The 18,041-nt window shown below is 37.5% G+C and overlaps 1 long non-coding RNA gene across 2 annotated transcripts in view; it reads left to right on the top strand.

The window, feature by feature from the left end:
• The window catches only part of LOC130541370 (uncharacterized), an 89,423-nt gene that overhangs the window by 12,385 nt on the left and 58,997 nt on the right, over positions 1 to 18,041 (top strand). The window contains exon 2 of one of the 2 annotated variants that reach the window (XR_008955416.1): positions 17,950 to 18,024. The exons of the other annotated variant lie outside the window; for it this stretch is intronic. This is a non-coding gene — a long non-coding RNA (uncharacterized LOC130541370). The remainder of the gene's footprint in view (positions 1 to 17,949; positions 18,025 to 18,041) is intronic. 2 annotated transcript variants of the gene reach the window in all.

Genomic DNA, 18,041 nt, shown 5'->3' with positions numbered 1-18,041 from the left:
TGATTTCATTAAGAGAGTGCATTCATTTTGCAATGATGGGATATAGTAAACCTGTATCATTAATGAACAAAATATCATCCCTCAATCTTTTTTTCTGAAGTCCTCAGAGAGAATTCCTCCTTGGTGGCCTACTTATACATTGTACATCTTTCATGACACCTCATTATCTTCCTGTACTTAATTATTTTTATCATTTTCTCTCTTTCTCTCTAGCCAAATGCTCCTTGAGTATAAAGACCACTTTATTTATTTATTTATTTATTTATTTTGAGACGGAGTTGCCCAAGCTAGAGTGCAGTGGCACGATCTCCGCTCCCTGCCACTTCCGCCTCCAGATTCAAGCAATTCTCCCACCTCAGCCTCCCGAGTAGCTGGGATTACAGGCACATGCCACCATGCCTGGCTAATTAAGAACACCTGTTCTTAATATCTTTATCCATAGTTCCTGGCAGATAATAAATGCTTATTAAATAATAATGAAAGGGTGCTTGGATCATTCTTCTTTTACGTCATACCATGGTTATGTGTATCTTCTTAGTCCTGATGCCTAGGTAGCTATCAAGTCTATGGAAGGCAGCCTGAGTCCACAGAAAATGTATACCAGGCTGAAAAGTTTTAAGCACACATGAGAGTGTGCCCATATGTGATGGTGGAGAGACTGCTGGAAAGCAGAGTGTTTTCTAATTCTGGGGGGCATGAGTATCTAGATTGAGGAGCAGAGACAGACAGGGTTTGGGAAGAAAGCAAACAGCACAGAAATTGCCTTGATGCACTGTACACACAGTGAACCACATCCTCACCCTTGTGGGGAGTTGCTCTCTGAGATATCTGGCTTTTGCTCTGACATCGGGAAGGAGGCACTCATTTTTTAAATTTCTGCTCCCAAAATATAGGCTTTAGGAGCGGGGATGGAGAAGCACAGTTAGACCCCTGACAATTTTTTTGTTGTTGTTATAGCATGGAAACGTTTTATCTAATGAAAAAAATTAGGAAGACATTTTAGTTTTAAAATATATAAAACTCTGTGGGGCAGAGTGCCAACACATTCATTTACAGAGCAACAAATATTTCACAGGTGTGTATAAAAGACATCTTGTAAAAAATTCTTTTTATAAACAAAATCAATCTATATTGGACTCTGCTTCTCTCCTTCTATAGAACCAGGATCAGTTCTTCATAAAAGTGTATATGTACACATACATATATATGCATATACATGCACGGATATACACACATATGTATATGTGTGTGTGTGTGTGTGTGTGTATATATATATATATATAAAATCTACCTAGAAAGTAGTTAAATTAACTGCAGTAGAAAACTTTAATCTGTGAATCTAATTAAGCATATTTTTTAAATGTCAATTGGAGGCCCATTTTAACAGGCAGGATAGAAGAATATTAACTAAATTGTGATAATTTATATAGCTCTCATTTCTCCTAATTTAGCTGTTGTAAGATATTTTTTCAAAAAAATTTTCTTTTTAGCTGCACTAGTTTTCCCTTAACATAATTTCCAATGACAATATAAAATGCAATATATTTATTTATTGACATTTTAAGGTAATTTCTATTTTATTTTAATTTTCCTCTGAGATTATTTTAAACTTACATTTTCTTTTTTTGAATTTTTTTTCTTTTTGTAATTGTGCACCCAAAACATTTATTTTTTAGGTACTTGTGATAGACATTGCTCTCCCCTATTTCTGCTCCTTCCATGTATACACAGAATTGTGAGTTGTTGAAGTAATGGGAGACCATTTGCTTTAAGTCTGACTTCTCTCACCATAGGAGGGTAAATATTGGTTAGTTTAAACCAGTTATTTATCTTTCCAGTAATAGAAATGGAAATGGTCACATGATGTAACTCAGCTGATGAGACACAAAGGAAAGCCTGTTGGGAGGCACCTGGAAAAACTGTTATTACTTAATAAGAGGGACAAGGGAAAGATACGGAGTTTTGTAGTCTTTTTGAGGGATGAGAATGCAATAATTGGAGCTGCTACAGTCACTTGCAATTAGGTGGAAGAGATAAGCCTGAGGGCAAAGCTGAGGAATTAGAAAGAAAAGTTGAATAGTTCCTGAGTCAATGATAAAATCCTCTGGATATGCAAGGTTATACATTGTCTAATGTTTAGAGCTATTTTGAGTAGCATCCTCTGTTGCTTTCATTGAAAGCATGTTAACAGACATCACCAATTCTAGAAACTCATGGCTGCTACTGAGAATGGGGATGTGAGTTAATACCAGAAGATGCCATTCAGTTTAGTATTCCTTATTAAATGTGCAGACTCTACCAATTAAGCTTTATAATTTGATACATGGGATATTAGATGAAGACCAAGTTGGGCTTAGGATGAAACGCTATCATTCCAAATATCCATATCTTTGGAATTATTTTAATGTTTAAGATTATATACAGGCATATCTCAGAGATATTGTGGATTCAGTTCCAGACCACTGCAATAGAGTAAATATCACAATAAAACAAGTCACACAAGTTTTTTGGTTTTGCAGTGCAAATAAAAATTATGTGTACATTATACTGTAGTCTATTAAGCATTCAATAACATTATATCTAAAAAGCAATATATACACATTAATTTAAAATGCTATATTGCTGGAAAATACTAGCATTCATCTGAAACTTTAGTGAGCCATAATCTTTTTTGCTAATGGAGGGTCTTGCCTCAATGTTGATGGCTGCTGACTGATCAGACTGGTGGTTGCTTAAGTTTGGGGTAGCTGCAGCAATTTTTAAAGAGAAGACAACAATGAAGTTTGCTGCATTGGTTGACTCTTCCTTTCATGAAAGATTTCTCTGTCGCATATGATATTGTTTGATAGCATTTTACCCATAGCACTTTTTTCAAAATTGGAATCAATCCTCTCAAACCTTGCTGCTGCTTTATCAACTAAGATTTTGGAATATTCTAAATCATTTGTTGTCATTTCAATAATGTTCACAGAATCATCGCAAGTAGATTGCATCTCAAGAAAATACTTCCTTTGCCCATTCATAAGAAGCAACTACTTTATCTGTTTAAGTTTTATAATGAGATTACAGCAATTCAGTGACATCTTCAGGCTCCACATCTAATTCTAGTTCTCTTGCTATTTTTATCATGCCTGCAGTTACTTTCTCCATAGAAATATTGGACCCTTCAAAGTCATCCGTGAAAATTGGAATCAACTTTGTCCAAACTCCTGTTAATGTTATTATTTTGACCTCCTCCCATGAATCACACATTTTATTAATGACATCTAAAATGGTGGATCCTTTCCAGAAGGTTTTTGATTTACTTTGCCCAGATCCACCAAGGGAATAATTATCTATGGCAGCTAAAGGCCTTCAAAATGTATTTCTTAACAATAAGGCTTCAAATTACTCCTTGATCCATGGGTTACAGAATATATATTGCATTAGCAGGGATGGAAACATTAATCTCCTTGTTCATCTCCATCAGAGCTCTTGGATCACCAGGTGCATTGTCAATAAACAGTAATATTTTGTAAGGAATCTTTTTTTTCTGAGCAGTAGGTCTCCATAGTGGGCTTAAAATATCCAGTAAACTATACTATAAATAGAATTGCTCTCATCTAGGCTTTCTCTTTCAGGCAGAGTAGATTTAGCATAATTCTTATGGGTTGTAGGATTTTTGGAATGATACATGGGCATTGGCTTCAACTTAAAGTTAGCACCTAAAAGTAGGGTCAACCTGTCTTTTGAAGCTTTGAAACCAGGCATTGACTTGTCTCTAGCTATGAAAGTTTTAGATGGTGTCTTCTTTCAATTTAAAGCTGTTTCATCTACATTGAAAATCTGTTATTTATTGTAGCCACCTTCATCAATTATTTTAGCTAGATCTTCTGGATAACTTGCTGAAGCTTCTACGTCAGCATTCACTGCTTCACCTTGCACTTTTACGTTGTGGAGATGGCTTCTTTCCTTAAGCTTCATGAATGAACTTCTGCTAGGCTTAAGCTTTTCTTCTGCAGCTTCCTTACCTCTTTCAGCCTTGATAGAATTGAAGCGATTAGGATCTTCTTCTGGATTAGATTTGGGTTTAAGGGAATGCTGTGGCTGCTTTGATCTTTTATCCAGACCACTAAAACTTTCTCTCTACCAGCATAGAAGGCTGTTTCACTTTCTTATAATTTGTGGGTTCACTGGAGTAGCACTTTTAATTTTCTTCAAGAACTTTTTTTGCATTCACAACTTGGCTAATTGCTTGGTGTAAGAGGCCTCGCTTTTGGCCTATGTCAGCTTTTAACATGCCTTCCTCACTAAGTTTAATCTCATGGAGGTAGCAAGTAAAACAATAGTTACCAGAGGCTGGGAAGGATGTGTGTTGAGATGAGGTAGGGGGAGCGGGGGAGATGAAGAAAGGCTGGTAAATGGGTACAAATATTGAGTTAGAAGAAATAAGTTCTAATGTTTGATAGCAGAGTAGGGTGACTATAGTTAAAAACAATGTATTGTATATTTCAAATAGCTAGATGAGAGGACTTGATGATCCCAACATATAGAAATGATAAATGCTTGGGGTGATGAGTACCCTAAATACCTTGACTTGATTCTATACACATTCTATACATGTAACAACATATCACGTGTACCCCATACGAATGTACAAATGTTATGTATCAATAAAAAAATTTTAAAAAGATTATCATAGAATACTTTGTCAATTTCCTTATTATTAATAATACTTTATTTCCACTTCATATGTCTGATTTTTCTTTTCTTCTTTTATAACATACTCCTAGAGACAGATGTCTGATTTTTCAAACCCACACTTTGTTGAAATGGGCTAACATTTTCTAGTGTTTCTCATAGTGAATCTCTACAAAGAGTATATTCAACATACCTCAAAGTCAAAGAAGCTTAAGCCAAAAAGCAAGTTAGATGAATTTATTTCTACAGCAATGACAGAGTATGACCACCAACAGGTCTGGGTTCACAGTCTTAGACTTCAATTCTTTTTCCTTTTTTTTTCTTTTGAGGCACAGTCTCACTTTGTTGCCTAGGCTGGAGTGCAGTGGTGCAATCTCAGCTCACTGCAACGTCTGCCTCCTGAACCTCTGCCTCCTCCTCAAGCGATCCTCCCACCTTAGCCTCCTGAGTCGCTGGGACTAAAGATGCTTGCCACCATGTTTGGTTAATTTTTTGTATTTTTTAGTAGAGATGGGTTTTCCCCATGTTGCCCAGGATGGTCTTGAATTCCTAGGCTCAAGTAATCTGCCCGTCTTGGCCTCCTAAAGTGCTGGGATTACAGGTGTGAGCTACTGCTCCTGGATATATCCCACAATTCTTGTAGCAAGGTAAAATGTTCCAGGGCATAAGGTCATTTGCTCCACTGTAATTCCTGGGTGAGTAGCAGCTCCACCAGCAGCCTGTGGAGTCAGAGGAGGAGGAATATCCCAATAGCATGAATCCCATTACCAGAAAAGGATGGCAGAGGTTTTAAACAAGGTAACACATGTCTTCTATGTGGGGTGGGGTGGGTGGGTGGGTAGTAGGTGTAAATAGTTACAGCAAAATGCAGGGTTTCCCAAACAAATTTGACCTGGAACTCTTTTCACTCAAAACATCTGTTACGATTTCTGGGGAAGTAAGCTTTTGACTTAACACTTCAGGAAATTATTCTTCTGTGTATGCAAAACATTTTAATACAGATTAATACCCTGTATCTTCATAGCAATCCTACTATTATAGATACAGCCAGCTTACCTTAGGAAACCCAGATTCAGAGAGGTTTACAGATTTACCAAGTCATGGACACTACTGGGAAAATATTCAGTCCCAGTTCCTTGTTAAAATTTGTCATGAAATGGTTTGCAGACTGTGAAGTGGTCAGTTCCATAAGTTGAAAAATTTTTGAACGTACTTCATGTAAGGCTTTGCACACAGCAGGATTGGTGCCATATAATGGTTTTGTCACTATTGCATTTTATAACCCATTAGTGCAATTATACAATGTGGGCTTTGGTATCAAACCATTTAGGTGAGAATTCCAGCTGTTCCTTTTGCTAAGAGTTGTGCCCTTGGGCAAATTACTTTCCATCTCTGACTACCTTTCTTCATTTGGAAAATCATATCAATTGAGGTCAGGAGTTTGAGACCAGCCTGGCCAACATGGAGAAACCCTGTTTCTACAAAAAATACAAAAATTAGCCAGGCGTGTTGGGGTGCACCTGTAATTCCAGCTACTCAGGAGGCCAAGGCACGAGAATCTTGTGAACCAAGGAGGCAGAGATCGCAGTGAGCCGAGATCGCCACTGCATTCCAGCCTGAGTGATAGAGTGAGACTCTGTCTAAAATAAAAAAGAAAGAAGAAAAAAAAAAGATAATGATTGTAAATTACTAAACACAGTGATGACGACATACTAATTACTCAATGTCTTAGTTATGATTTTGAGGACAATTATCACAATTGAGTCATAGTGTAGTGAAAGATTCCAGAAAGTTTTATATTAATTGTATATTTCTCTCTTAATACATGCATTTAAATACAAAAGCTTGTTTGAAATGCATTTTTTTTCCTGATCTGTATTTTCTGATATATTTTGGGCAAAAAAAGAGAAAGACATGAATGGAAATCAATTAACCCTAACTTGAAACAGATGTCCCTAAAATGTGCTGTATGTTCTTTCACCCATGAGCAGCTAACACATCAATTATGGAAAGGGAGAAGCATCCAAATCCAGATGTTTTGAATGTCTTTGGAATTTATACACTTTCTTAACTATGGCTAGTTGAGTTACTGTATGCTGATAACTGAAATAACTTCTTAATTGCACGTCATTGTAATTTCAAAGACAGCTCTTGGCCTTTTAATAGTAACAGAGGTGATTCTGCTCAATGAGAAGCAGATGCCAACACAGAACTAAATCAGATGCAGAGCATATAGATAAAATTTTTCTGAATTATTTCGTCAGAGCAGGGATTCAAACATATTTCCTTTTGCCAGTCTTACTTTATATCTTGGTGCAGTTGATACATCTCAAAGGAGCTTACAACTGTTCCACATGGGAACTTATTCCAAGTCAGAAAGAGGCAAATACAGTGCATTATGATTTAGAGTCCGTTGCTGAAAATAGGATATTGTGGCTTAAAGAAATATTTAGACATTACTTAAGCTAACTATTATGGGATTGAAATGAAGGTCTAAATGTTATGACTGGAACTGCACTCATGTTTCCAAACCTTTTTAACCAAGCCAGTAGCTTGCAGAACAAACTTCACTTTAGTGTAGAACACACACGCACACACATACATGCACACATGCACACATGTGTACACGCACACACCCAGGCATGCATACATGCACACAAGCACATGTGCATGCACTCACACACATGTATGCACTCACACCACGCACACACACAAAATCAGGGCCAAATAATAGCATAATTTATATGAATATAATCTCCCAATTTTACTTCTTTCAAAACCCAATTGGTATTTCTTAGCTTATTTAATATTGATAATTCATATCTAAATAGTCAAAAACTCTGATTGCCTTTGAGAATTTGTGTCAAGAACCTGTATACCAGATTATCTTAAATATACAGTCATACATTGCCCCAAATTCGGACTTTCCTTACTTCCCTACTTTCCTTACTTCACTACTAAACTATAATAGTAGAAAGTTTCCTTAGGGCAATTTCACTCTTAAATATGATAACTCTTGAATTTTACATGGACTTATGCAAAAAAAAAAATCCAAAGCTTCTTATCTGTATGAAATGAGGAAGTTTGGCAGTGGATGGAGACAGCATGTGTCTTGAGGGATGGGGAGGGTATGGGATGATTTGGGACTATAGCTCAAAGTCTTCTGTTTCAAAGATGAACTTTCTTTAAAACTCTTGCTTAGGCATAAGTTCATAGGATTTTGAGAATGGTTTTTATCCAAGTCTTTAAGTATAATTGATTCTTTGGGAAAATGTTACTCGGCTATTTCTTAAATCGCTGACCCACTCCCACATATGTGAGTACTCATATCCCATTTAAAAAGCATGGAAAAGAGGCAGGGGCAGTGAGAATTGACTTCATGGAAAGTCTTTCATGACTATAAAGTAAAATCATATGTAGGACTCAACTTTTATGCAATTTTCTTGCCAATGTTATTAGGTGGTCAACATATTACCAACCTGCCCTAACAAACAAAATCTGCAGGAAGGGCTCTTGGTTATGTGTTGAAAAAAAGGTGGAAGGAGGAGGGGAGTAGAGTGAGGCCACTCCTATCTGGTGTATACAATAATACCCTCACTCCATTAGAAGAACTCAGGGGTCTAAATAGATTCAATATTTAGTAGGAAGAATGAAGAGGATATAACTAGACCTTTGTGAGGACATCATTTTACTTTCCTCTAACATAGAGGTTGGATTGTTCTACATGTGTATTTTAAAAGATTATATAACCCACCACTTAGAAGGTACGAATAGAGCAAAAGAACATGAGGCTGTAAGGACATAGAAGCAAAAAGATTTCTCCTAGTGGGGCCCATGCTGAAAGTTCAGGTATAGCTGTGAATGTTTCCTCATTGTTTGGTTCAGCTCATCAATACAGCTAATGAGGATTTGGAAGCAGATCTGATTATTTCAAAAATTAGGAAGCAAAGTAGGTTTACTGTTAAAATGTCCTTTTAATTTATTTTTCCAGGACATTGCAATGCAGGAAGCAGGTGATAGGATGGGATTTTGAGTCTAATTGAGGAGAGGGAATCCTAATATAACAGGAGTCAAAAACTTTACTGTAACTCAGAGAGGCGAAGACAACCAATACTCACCAGGAATTGGGAAGAGACTACTAAATACCAAGCCGGATTTAAAACTTAGCTCAATTGGATAATTCATATGATTTCTCTACGTCATTAATACCGTTTCTCTGGAAAAAGAGAAAGCTTAGTTTGATCAGCTTTTCTTCCTAAATGTATCTACAGAGCAGTGTCTTCTTTCTGCCTTGTCACTACTTGTTCATTCGGCACTTTGTATGGATTTGTGGCTGTGGTGGAGTGGTGCACACTCTAGTCTCTCTGACAGCTTGGTAAGAGTCTAGTGGATGGATAAAGAAATGGATAACCCAGTTCATTTCCTGATGCTGCTATAGGCCCCTCAATGTCAAGTTGTAAAGCTCACTTGGGCTCCATCTGGTGGTCTACTCTGCTGCGCTTTCCATAAATCCACCTTGTCCCTGCCAAAACCATCCCATCTGCCAAAGTCCACACCCGATTCTCAACCACTTTAAGAGAAGTTTTCTATACAACCTGTTTAAGTTGTATGGAAACCAAAGGTGACTAGGAAAGGTAAATCTTAAGACTTTCTTCCACCTGACAAGATCACAGATTGGTATGGATAACCAAAGGCTCAAGATTTGGAAACGTTTCTGATAGTCTTGCTCTCCTGTTAATCAACATATTTTTTCTCTCCTCTTCTATCTTCCTATCTCCCCTTCTTTGTGCCATCTTCTGGGAATTTCTCCCTCTGTTCCAAACTCTTTTATAACTCTGATCTCCTCTCAAACCTTATGGAGACAGGGACATTTTCTCTACACTGGAGAAAACTCTGATACTGATCTTCCAGGCTTGGTTATTGAAATACAAAACGGTAAGAAAAACAGATTTTTTAAAAAGTTTATTGGATCATTTTTCAAGATAATGTAGTGGCTTGCAAGACACTTTTCTTACTGCATTATCTTATTTGCATAACAGCAGTGAAATATCTCTTTTCATTCCCACCGCAATAAGTGGTTTCTTTTTGTAATACATTTTAGTCTTCCTCCAGCAGATGGATAGTTTAGGTCTATTAGTGCAAAGCTGATGAGTTCATGTATTTAGGAAGACAAATTAATATTTGTCTTGTTAATATTTCCAAGAGATCAGGTGCTATATCTAGACTTCTCTTTTCCAGCTTTGATCCAGAGAAGCAACATGTTTGATAAATGATAACAATACCAAGTCAGTACACTCTTGTTCTGTTTCCTTTGTGGGTACCTAAGGAAGAAATTGCTGTGTAGGGTATCCTAGCCCAATGCAGGGGAGCCTTAGTGCAATTATGAGGGCACAGTGGCGTGGTCATGCATACAGAATTTGTAGGGTCATCCCAGAGGCTCTTTCATTTCCTATGTACTGTGGACATTGTGTTGACAGCAAAGGAGATGGGTGGGTTGCCATGTAGGAGGCTGTTTTAGGAGGTAGAAATAGTAGATGGGTCTATATACAGGAAAAGCTGAATCAAGAGGAAACTGAATCAAGAAGAAAACTGAATCAAGCAGGTAAAGAAATAGCATGCTTCACTGTAGCAAAAAATTACAAACTTTTGTCCTGGAGGCCAGCAAGACACTTAGGTAGTAGGAAGTCAAAGACTGGACACTGGAGACCCATGGATGTCATTGAAGGCCCACTGTGAAGCCAGGTGATTGCACTCTCTTGCTAAAGACACCAAGTCTCCCAAGCCACATACTTCTTCCTCCAGATATTATATATCACTTCAGAGGTAGAAGACAAGGGAGAGATAAATTACAGTAGAAACTAAGCAATTTTTCCCCAAGGCAAGGCTGAGCGTTAACTAAAGGGATTGTTTAGCAAATAGCCCTATTAGACAAGGATTTAAGAGAGATTGGTCATATCACACTCTTTCTATCAGAGGAACACTAAACTCAAAAGAGGTCCCTATCTTTTTTTTTCTTCTTGGAATGCCACTGTGATGGTAACACTTTATGAGCCATTTTTTGACTTTGAAAATTTAAGCCATGTATTAAAGATGGTGGAGCAAAAATAATAGGAGCCTAGGCCCTCAGTGACTTTCTGGGGCCACCATACCAACCCTGGAGGGCCTACTTCTGGACTTCCATTAATGAAAGAATAAAATGCCCACATTTTTAGTCACTATAGTCAGTTCTCTGTTCCTAGCAGCCAGAGTCAATTCCTAAGTGATACAGTGTGTTTTTTTCTCTGAATTTCTTCAGTTAAGAATTTATAATTTCCCCTATACACATGTTATGTACTCAAGGCAAAGGTTATTCTTTTCAGAGATGCAAAAGAACACATTAGAAATGTTCAAAACATTACCTGAGCAATTGTGTATGGCTGAAAGTCAAAGTAAACTGCACAGTTTTTTGAAAACCTACACTTAAATGACATAGAGTATGTGTGTTCATGTGCTCACATGTGTATGTATGCTAATACAAACATGTTTCTGTTGTTTTGGTCCAATAAAGTGTAAAGAAAAGCAACATCTGGAAGATATTATGGCAATATGATGGATACAAAGATAGAATTGCTACATGTAGTTTATGAAAAACTGCAGAGGTATTGGCACTCTGATCAACAGTAAATAAAGGAACTCCATGACTCTTTGAAATCTGACCATATTATAATAATATTAATTGATGTTTGGGGAAGGGTGGTACTGAAATCCCAATGCAAAAACTGTGTGGATATACTCCACCCATACTTGCCTTCTGAATCTTGGAGACAAGAGCCAAGGTAGGGCCTTCTCCCTGGTAATCTCCAGGGTGCACCCTTCACATAGTAGGGCTTGGAATAAGAAGTCCACATGAGGCGGGAAACTATTTTGACACTCCACTGAAAATCTCTACACAATAAATCTAGTGCTAAAAGCTTACTTTCTTTCTGGCAGAATATATGAAAGTTTCCCTGTTTCCAAATATCCTTTTTTATACTTGAAAAGTAAAAAAAAAATTACTTACCACATTATTCTGTTTCTTCTAAATAGTACATTCCATAATTTAACAAAATTACCTTTTAAAATGTAAATGTTCCTGGAAGGTGGGTGAAGTGGTTATACTCTCAGGGAGCATAAATTTTGTTTGAGGAAAGTGAAAATAGATGGTTGTATTGGCAGCATGTTGGCTCATGGAAAAGTAATTTTAAGATATAAGATTTGACAAAAAGGGGCAGCCCACTTTGAAAGTATTAAAGTCCTGCTTAGCAGAGGTATTTGGGGGAAACTTGTGAAATCTTTTCACTTAAGGAGAGTTCTGCTTTGTTTTTTACCTTGGGTCTTACCTAGGGTAACTCTATATGTCCCAGGTTGCATGTGACAGTCTCAGTTCACACCAGTTTTCCTGGAGTAATTATTTTACATTGAAAATTGTCCCAGAATGCATAATACATTTTATGGAAAATCAATTTTTTTAAGCTAAAATATTTTATTCCTTCTATAACCTTTTCATATGTAAAGTAAAACAATTTATTTATTTTTTATTTTTTTATTATACTTTAAGTTTTAGGGTACATGTGCACATTGTGCAGGTTAGTTACATCTGTATACATGTGCCATGCTGGTGGACTGCACCCACTAACTCTTCATCTAGCATTAGGTATATCTCCCAATGCTATCCCTCCCCCCTCCCCCCACCCCACAACAGTCCCCAGAGTGTGATATTCCCCTTCCTGTGTGAAAATCAATTCTTATACCATTTCTCTTCCTTTAGATAAGAAGGAAGGGCCCTCTCCCATTCAGAAATTCAACGTAACCCTGTGATCCTTTTATATAGGAGAGTTCACTCTATCTTGGTGCTTCTGAAAAGTTGGTGTGTTTGTGGGAAATGGGACAATGTGTTGTCTTGGGACAAGATTCTCCTACGCATTGAATGGTTGAAAACCTCAGAATTGAAAAAGGATACAATGCTGCCTTTCACTTGTGCCAGTGAGCTAGATCCTGGGTGAAGTGGTAGTTGAAGTGTTTTTGAAAGCTCAGGGGTAATGATAATTATCCCTTTTCCATACCAGGTATGTCCCTATGCTTGGAGAAATTGTAATTCCAGTTTTAAAGGTCTGCCATGTGCTAATCTGAGGATTAAAGACATTTCTTTCCAATGTGTAGAAATGAGCAGGCAAAATTGATGAAAATGTACACTGTAAATTCCCAGTGAAAAAGCACCTGATTGCATTAAGCTATTTTAATATTTAAATGTTGCCAACTATATGTATTTGCTGCCTGCATAGATAGAAATTCTTCCTTGTCCAAAAACTCCCTTGTCCAAGAGATTTTATGTACAATGACAGTGCTAATCATCACCACTACACCTATAAGTGTGTCAGAGGACACGTAACCAGTGCAAGGTGTCTTGATTGAGTTTCCCTACAAGCAAACTCTGAATGCAAATAGTTTACTTAGGAGGTGATCTCAAGAAGTCACTAAGGAAGTGGAAAGTGATGAGTTAGAGTAAGGGAAGAAAGCCAATTAAATGTATAATTGAGCAGGCTATCTCTGTGGAAATAGTGGCTCAGTTCTGTTAGGGACCTCTGGTAGGCTGTGTGTCATCTCAAATAAGGTGTGAGGGAACTAGGGTATTTATCTACCAATTTTTTTATGGTCATTTTTTGAAGTCTACTTCAAGGATGCATAAACTTCTCAGAAATTCTGGCCTAACCAATGCATAAGCAGAAAGGTCTTTCATGGCCAGAAGCCTTCAAGCAGAGTCTCAGGTGTTTGAATTTAAAATCCCGTGACTCTGCACAAAGGTGACTGCAAAGTGATGCAGATAGGACATTGACAATGACTGGGGTAGAGAAGCAGGAAAATCAACTACATATGAAATATAATTTCAGGAGTGTCAACAGGATCAGTCCACACCCCATGATGGGCCCTGTAAAAACTCTTTACCATCCATTAATACTCTATTGTGATATTTTATTTTCAAGTTGATTGATAAATGGATGTATTGATTCCATATAATTGAAGATTTTAGGTATTTAGCTTCAGATATGATTGGATCCAGAGTTTCTGATATGCCATCATGATTCTTTCACTTTCTTTTCAGGCTGTTTTCCTATATTTGCGCTTCATACCTAGGTAGGTCATCTCCATTGGTAGAAAAATTGGCTACCAGTTTTAGCAAGTCCAGAAGAAATAAGGTATCTGTTTTATAGTAGTTCCAGAATAAGTCTAAGGAAACTCTCATTGTACTAAACTGGGTCCCTTGTACATCCCTTAACTGGTTATTGTGGCTATGAAGTTTGGCTGCAATGAGTTCAGATACCTACCCCTAGAACTATGGGAGCTGAGTAAATTTTGCCTGGATCACATAGCCTGAGGTATAAGTGGAGTACTTCATTAGAAGAAAATATGGTTGCTATTGTTAGAAGACAGAATGGATAGCGGATTAAACACACACACACACACACACACACACACACACACACCCCAGAAATATACCCACATACATTGCCATTTTATCCTTTAGCTTTGATTCCTGAGAAAATCCATGTTTTCCTAGAGATTTGTTAACTTTGTTAGTAGCTATGTGACTACTTTCTTTCTGGCTTAGCAACTAGATAATTGTGTGATAGTGAGCAATTCATTAAATAGAATGTCAAAATGGTACGCTCCCTCCCTTGGCAAATTTCAGTGGGGCCTCAAAGATTAAAGCACCAGGTATGAAATACCCGTATGTTCTAGTGGGATTTTCTAGGCCATCTGAGTGGGGCCTTAAAATTGGATCTTCCATCTTTAGCTAAACAATACCATATGAGTTCATTAAAAGGATCCAGTGAGCTTGTCCAAAGACATTGTTTTGATTATTCTCCTTCTCATTATAGAGGAGAGCAGGTGGTGCTTTCCAGATAAATCGAATGAGGCAGACTTCCATGAAACCCTTGAAGGACTTAGTCTGTGCTCCTTCAGTTGGAAAAAAATGAGGAAGAGTCCCTGACTTACACCTAGAAACTGAGGCTGGAGCTGCCTATGATGACAGAGTGATGAGACAGATTTGGAGGAAAAGAAACACTCTTGGTCATTCTCTCAGTGTGGTGCAGTGGTTCAAAGTGTAGTTTCTGTGTCTCTACTGGTTAAGTCCATATTTCACATCCACCACTTATTAACTAAGTGTTCATGGTTGCGTAACTAATTTTTCTGTGGCTTTGTAGAAATAATTCAAATGAGGGTTGTGAGAATGAAATGAGTTGAAGTATGGTGAGTGCTTGACACTGGGTTTGGCACATAGTGAGTGCTAGCTTTGATTGTTATTTCTTCCTGACAAGTTAAAGTAGACATTTGCATGGCTCCCAGAAGGTAGCTGGATTTGAGTTATCTGGAAGGGGAGCCTGACTATGAAGGTCACTAGAGGAACATGGCAACACAACTAGGAAAGTCTCTGTAGGAAACTCAGAAGCAGGGACTGAGGAAGGTGTCATACACAGTCAACTAGAGGAGACACTCTGTAGCATTGTGGTCTTCAGCAGAAGAGGACCCTGAATAATGATGGGTTTGTTTGAAAAGCTCCCAAGGACACCCTAAAAGTACAAACTTTTTGAGATCTGCTCAAGTGCACGAATAGAGAAAGGAGAACTACATGATACCAATTCCCCTTCTTTCTTTCCCCATCTTTCTTCCACATCACATAAGAAAGAAGCAGCTTTGTGACCATTGAGGAATACAAAAGCTAGGATGAATAATAACATAAAACTGGAAAAAGGTGACCACTTTCCAAAACTGGCTTAGTTAGGCCTCAGCTATGAATTAGAGACAGAAGCTTTGATATTGTTATTGTTGGAATTGTGTCCCCTTCCCCCAGATTTTGATGTTGAAGCCCTAACCACCAATGTGACTATATTTGGAGATAGGGCTTTTAGGAGGCAGTAAAGGCTGAATGAGGTCATGGAGGAGAGAGAGTGCTAATCTGATAAGTGGCCTTATAAGAAGGGGAAGAGAGAGAAAGATCTCTCCTTCTCTTTCCCCACGATCAAGAAGGTGGCCATCTGTAAGTCAGGAGGAGATACCCCATCAAGAACCAAATCAGCCGTCACTCTGATCTTGGAATTCCCAGCCTCCAGAATTGTGATAAATAAATTTTAAGCCATTTAGTTTGTGGTATTTTGTTATGGCGCCCAGAGCTAACTGATACGGATATTAAACTTTTCAATGCTTGGAAAATTAGATTATTCATTCACACTATTCATTAATACCTGAGAGTAGTTGGAAAAGCCCAAGATTTTATCCCAGGGCAGGAAAGAAGTATTTGATAAAACAGACTTAAAAGGGCAATGATGAAAAGGAATGAACACACTGTCTGCATGTCCAGCTTTTCAATAATTCAGTTGTACACTTAACTTCTGTAGAGCATGCTTCATTTCTATAGAATTCTAAAGGAGTTGGATTTGATGGGACCCAGGTCTCCATTACAGCTCCAATATTTTGTTTTACATTTAATGATTCATTTTCATTTATGTGAAAGAATTTCAGGTATTTTTGTGAAAAGTTTCTGAAAATCAAATATGCTAGGAAACTTCAAAAAATGAGGAGAACAGGAATACAGCAAAAAGGATCTTTTGGAGAACTAGAAGTTGCAGGCTTTCTAACCACAAACCACACTCTTCCTATGGCCAGCATTATTTCCAGTGTTAGCCATTTCATTTGAAAGGGCTTCCCTAGACTAAATAACATTTACTGAAATTCCGATGATTCCTATTGTGACAAGGAGCCTCTAGTGTTCTCAAAAATTCTTGGTAGCCTAAAACCTAATTTTAATAAGTATAAATAAAATTTTAGAGATCACACACACATGCACACACACACAATGTCTCGACCATTATGAAAACAGAACTCCAGAACTTCTCATTAATAAAAACAAACCTCATTATTTCAAGTAGAGAGTAGCTAACTATCATGTTTTTAAAAATTGCTGTTTCTCTGAAATATGTCCAGAGGATTTCATATCCACCCTCAGGCAAATCATCCTAGTAGCTTTTCTGTAAAGATAATTATCCCTTTTCCATACCACGTATGTCCGTGTGCTTGGAGAAATTGTAATTCCAGTTTTAAAGGACTGCCATGTGCTAATCTGAGGATTAAAGACATTCCTTTCCAATGTGTAAAAATGAGGAGGATAAATTGATGAAAATGCACACTGCAAATTCCCAGTGAAAAAGCACCTGCCTTCATGAAGCTATTTTAATATTTAAATGTTGCCAACTATATGTATTTGCTGCCTGCATACATAGAAATTCTCCCTTGTAAGCCTGCCCAAACCAAGAGCCAGGGTTGTTAAAAATTCTTTATACATTTTTTCATATAAATCTATTTCTTCTTATACAAACATTCTTCTGATGTTGGAATGATTCATAAAGCCTCAAATCCCATGGATGTAAGAGGACACCTCTCGATTATGCATCCCAGGCATGAGTAATTTCACAAGCTGAGGGAAGGAGATAAATGCATTAAAATGTTCTTGCAAAACAAATTTCAAGGAGAGAAAGAGATGAAAATGGGAGTGAATGTACAAATGGAAGATTTACCTCATTGTGCGGAAAAGAATGTTAGATCTGCCTTTGCAAAACTCTTTAATTCATAGTTCTACACAAACAACCCTGGTAACTGCACTGCCCAAAGCCTTCCTAATATGCATGTACCTACAAATGTTCAGTTTTGTCTCTGCTAACTACAAAGTATGAGAACTGTATGTTAATTACATTTTACAGTGAATCATGGGTCAGAGACCCTGTGAGAAATTATGATAGCCTTTCATTCAGCATCAGTTATATTCAGATGCAGAGTGGTTAGCCACTTCTGAACTTTGCAACTGTATCATCGGCAGCTAGATATTGAGCCCCTACTGTTTGGAAAGTCATACTGTAGCTCGATAAACACTGGGTATGGCACTTGTGAGAGCCAGGGCTTAATAGCAGAAGGCAAATAACCATATAAAGCAATATCATTTGTCCTGGGTGAGAAGTCCTAAAGATGTGCAGAGGTAGACAATCAGACGTTGAAATGACTAAAGAAGTCTTCATGGATGAGTGGACAAACTGAACTTTAAACACAAAGTAGTATTTGAATAAGTGGAGGTGGAGAGTGTTCTGGACTGTTACATTACAGAAATGGAATCGTATATACCTAGAGGCTGGAAAGTTTAAGGCATCTTTGGAGAAAATTTAGATTATTGGATTTAACCATATGAAATTGCTGTTCTTATAGGTAAGAAATGGTCAAATATCACCAAGTGCACAAGACTCAAGACTGGCATAGTAGAAGACAAAGGTGGATATATGGGTAGGTAACAGATAAAA

Source organism: Pan paniscus, chromosome 2, assembly GCF_029289425.2.
Source record: "Pan paniscus chromosome 2, NHGRI_mPanPan1-v2.0_pri, whole genome shotgun sequence".
Classification (NCBI taxonomy): domain Eukaryota; kingdom Metazoa; phylum Chordata; class Mammalia; order Primates; family Hominidae; genus Pan; species Pan paniscus.
This window is presented reverse-complemented; position numbering and strand designations above follow the sequence as displayed.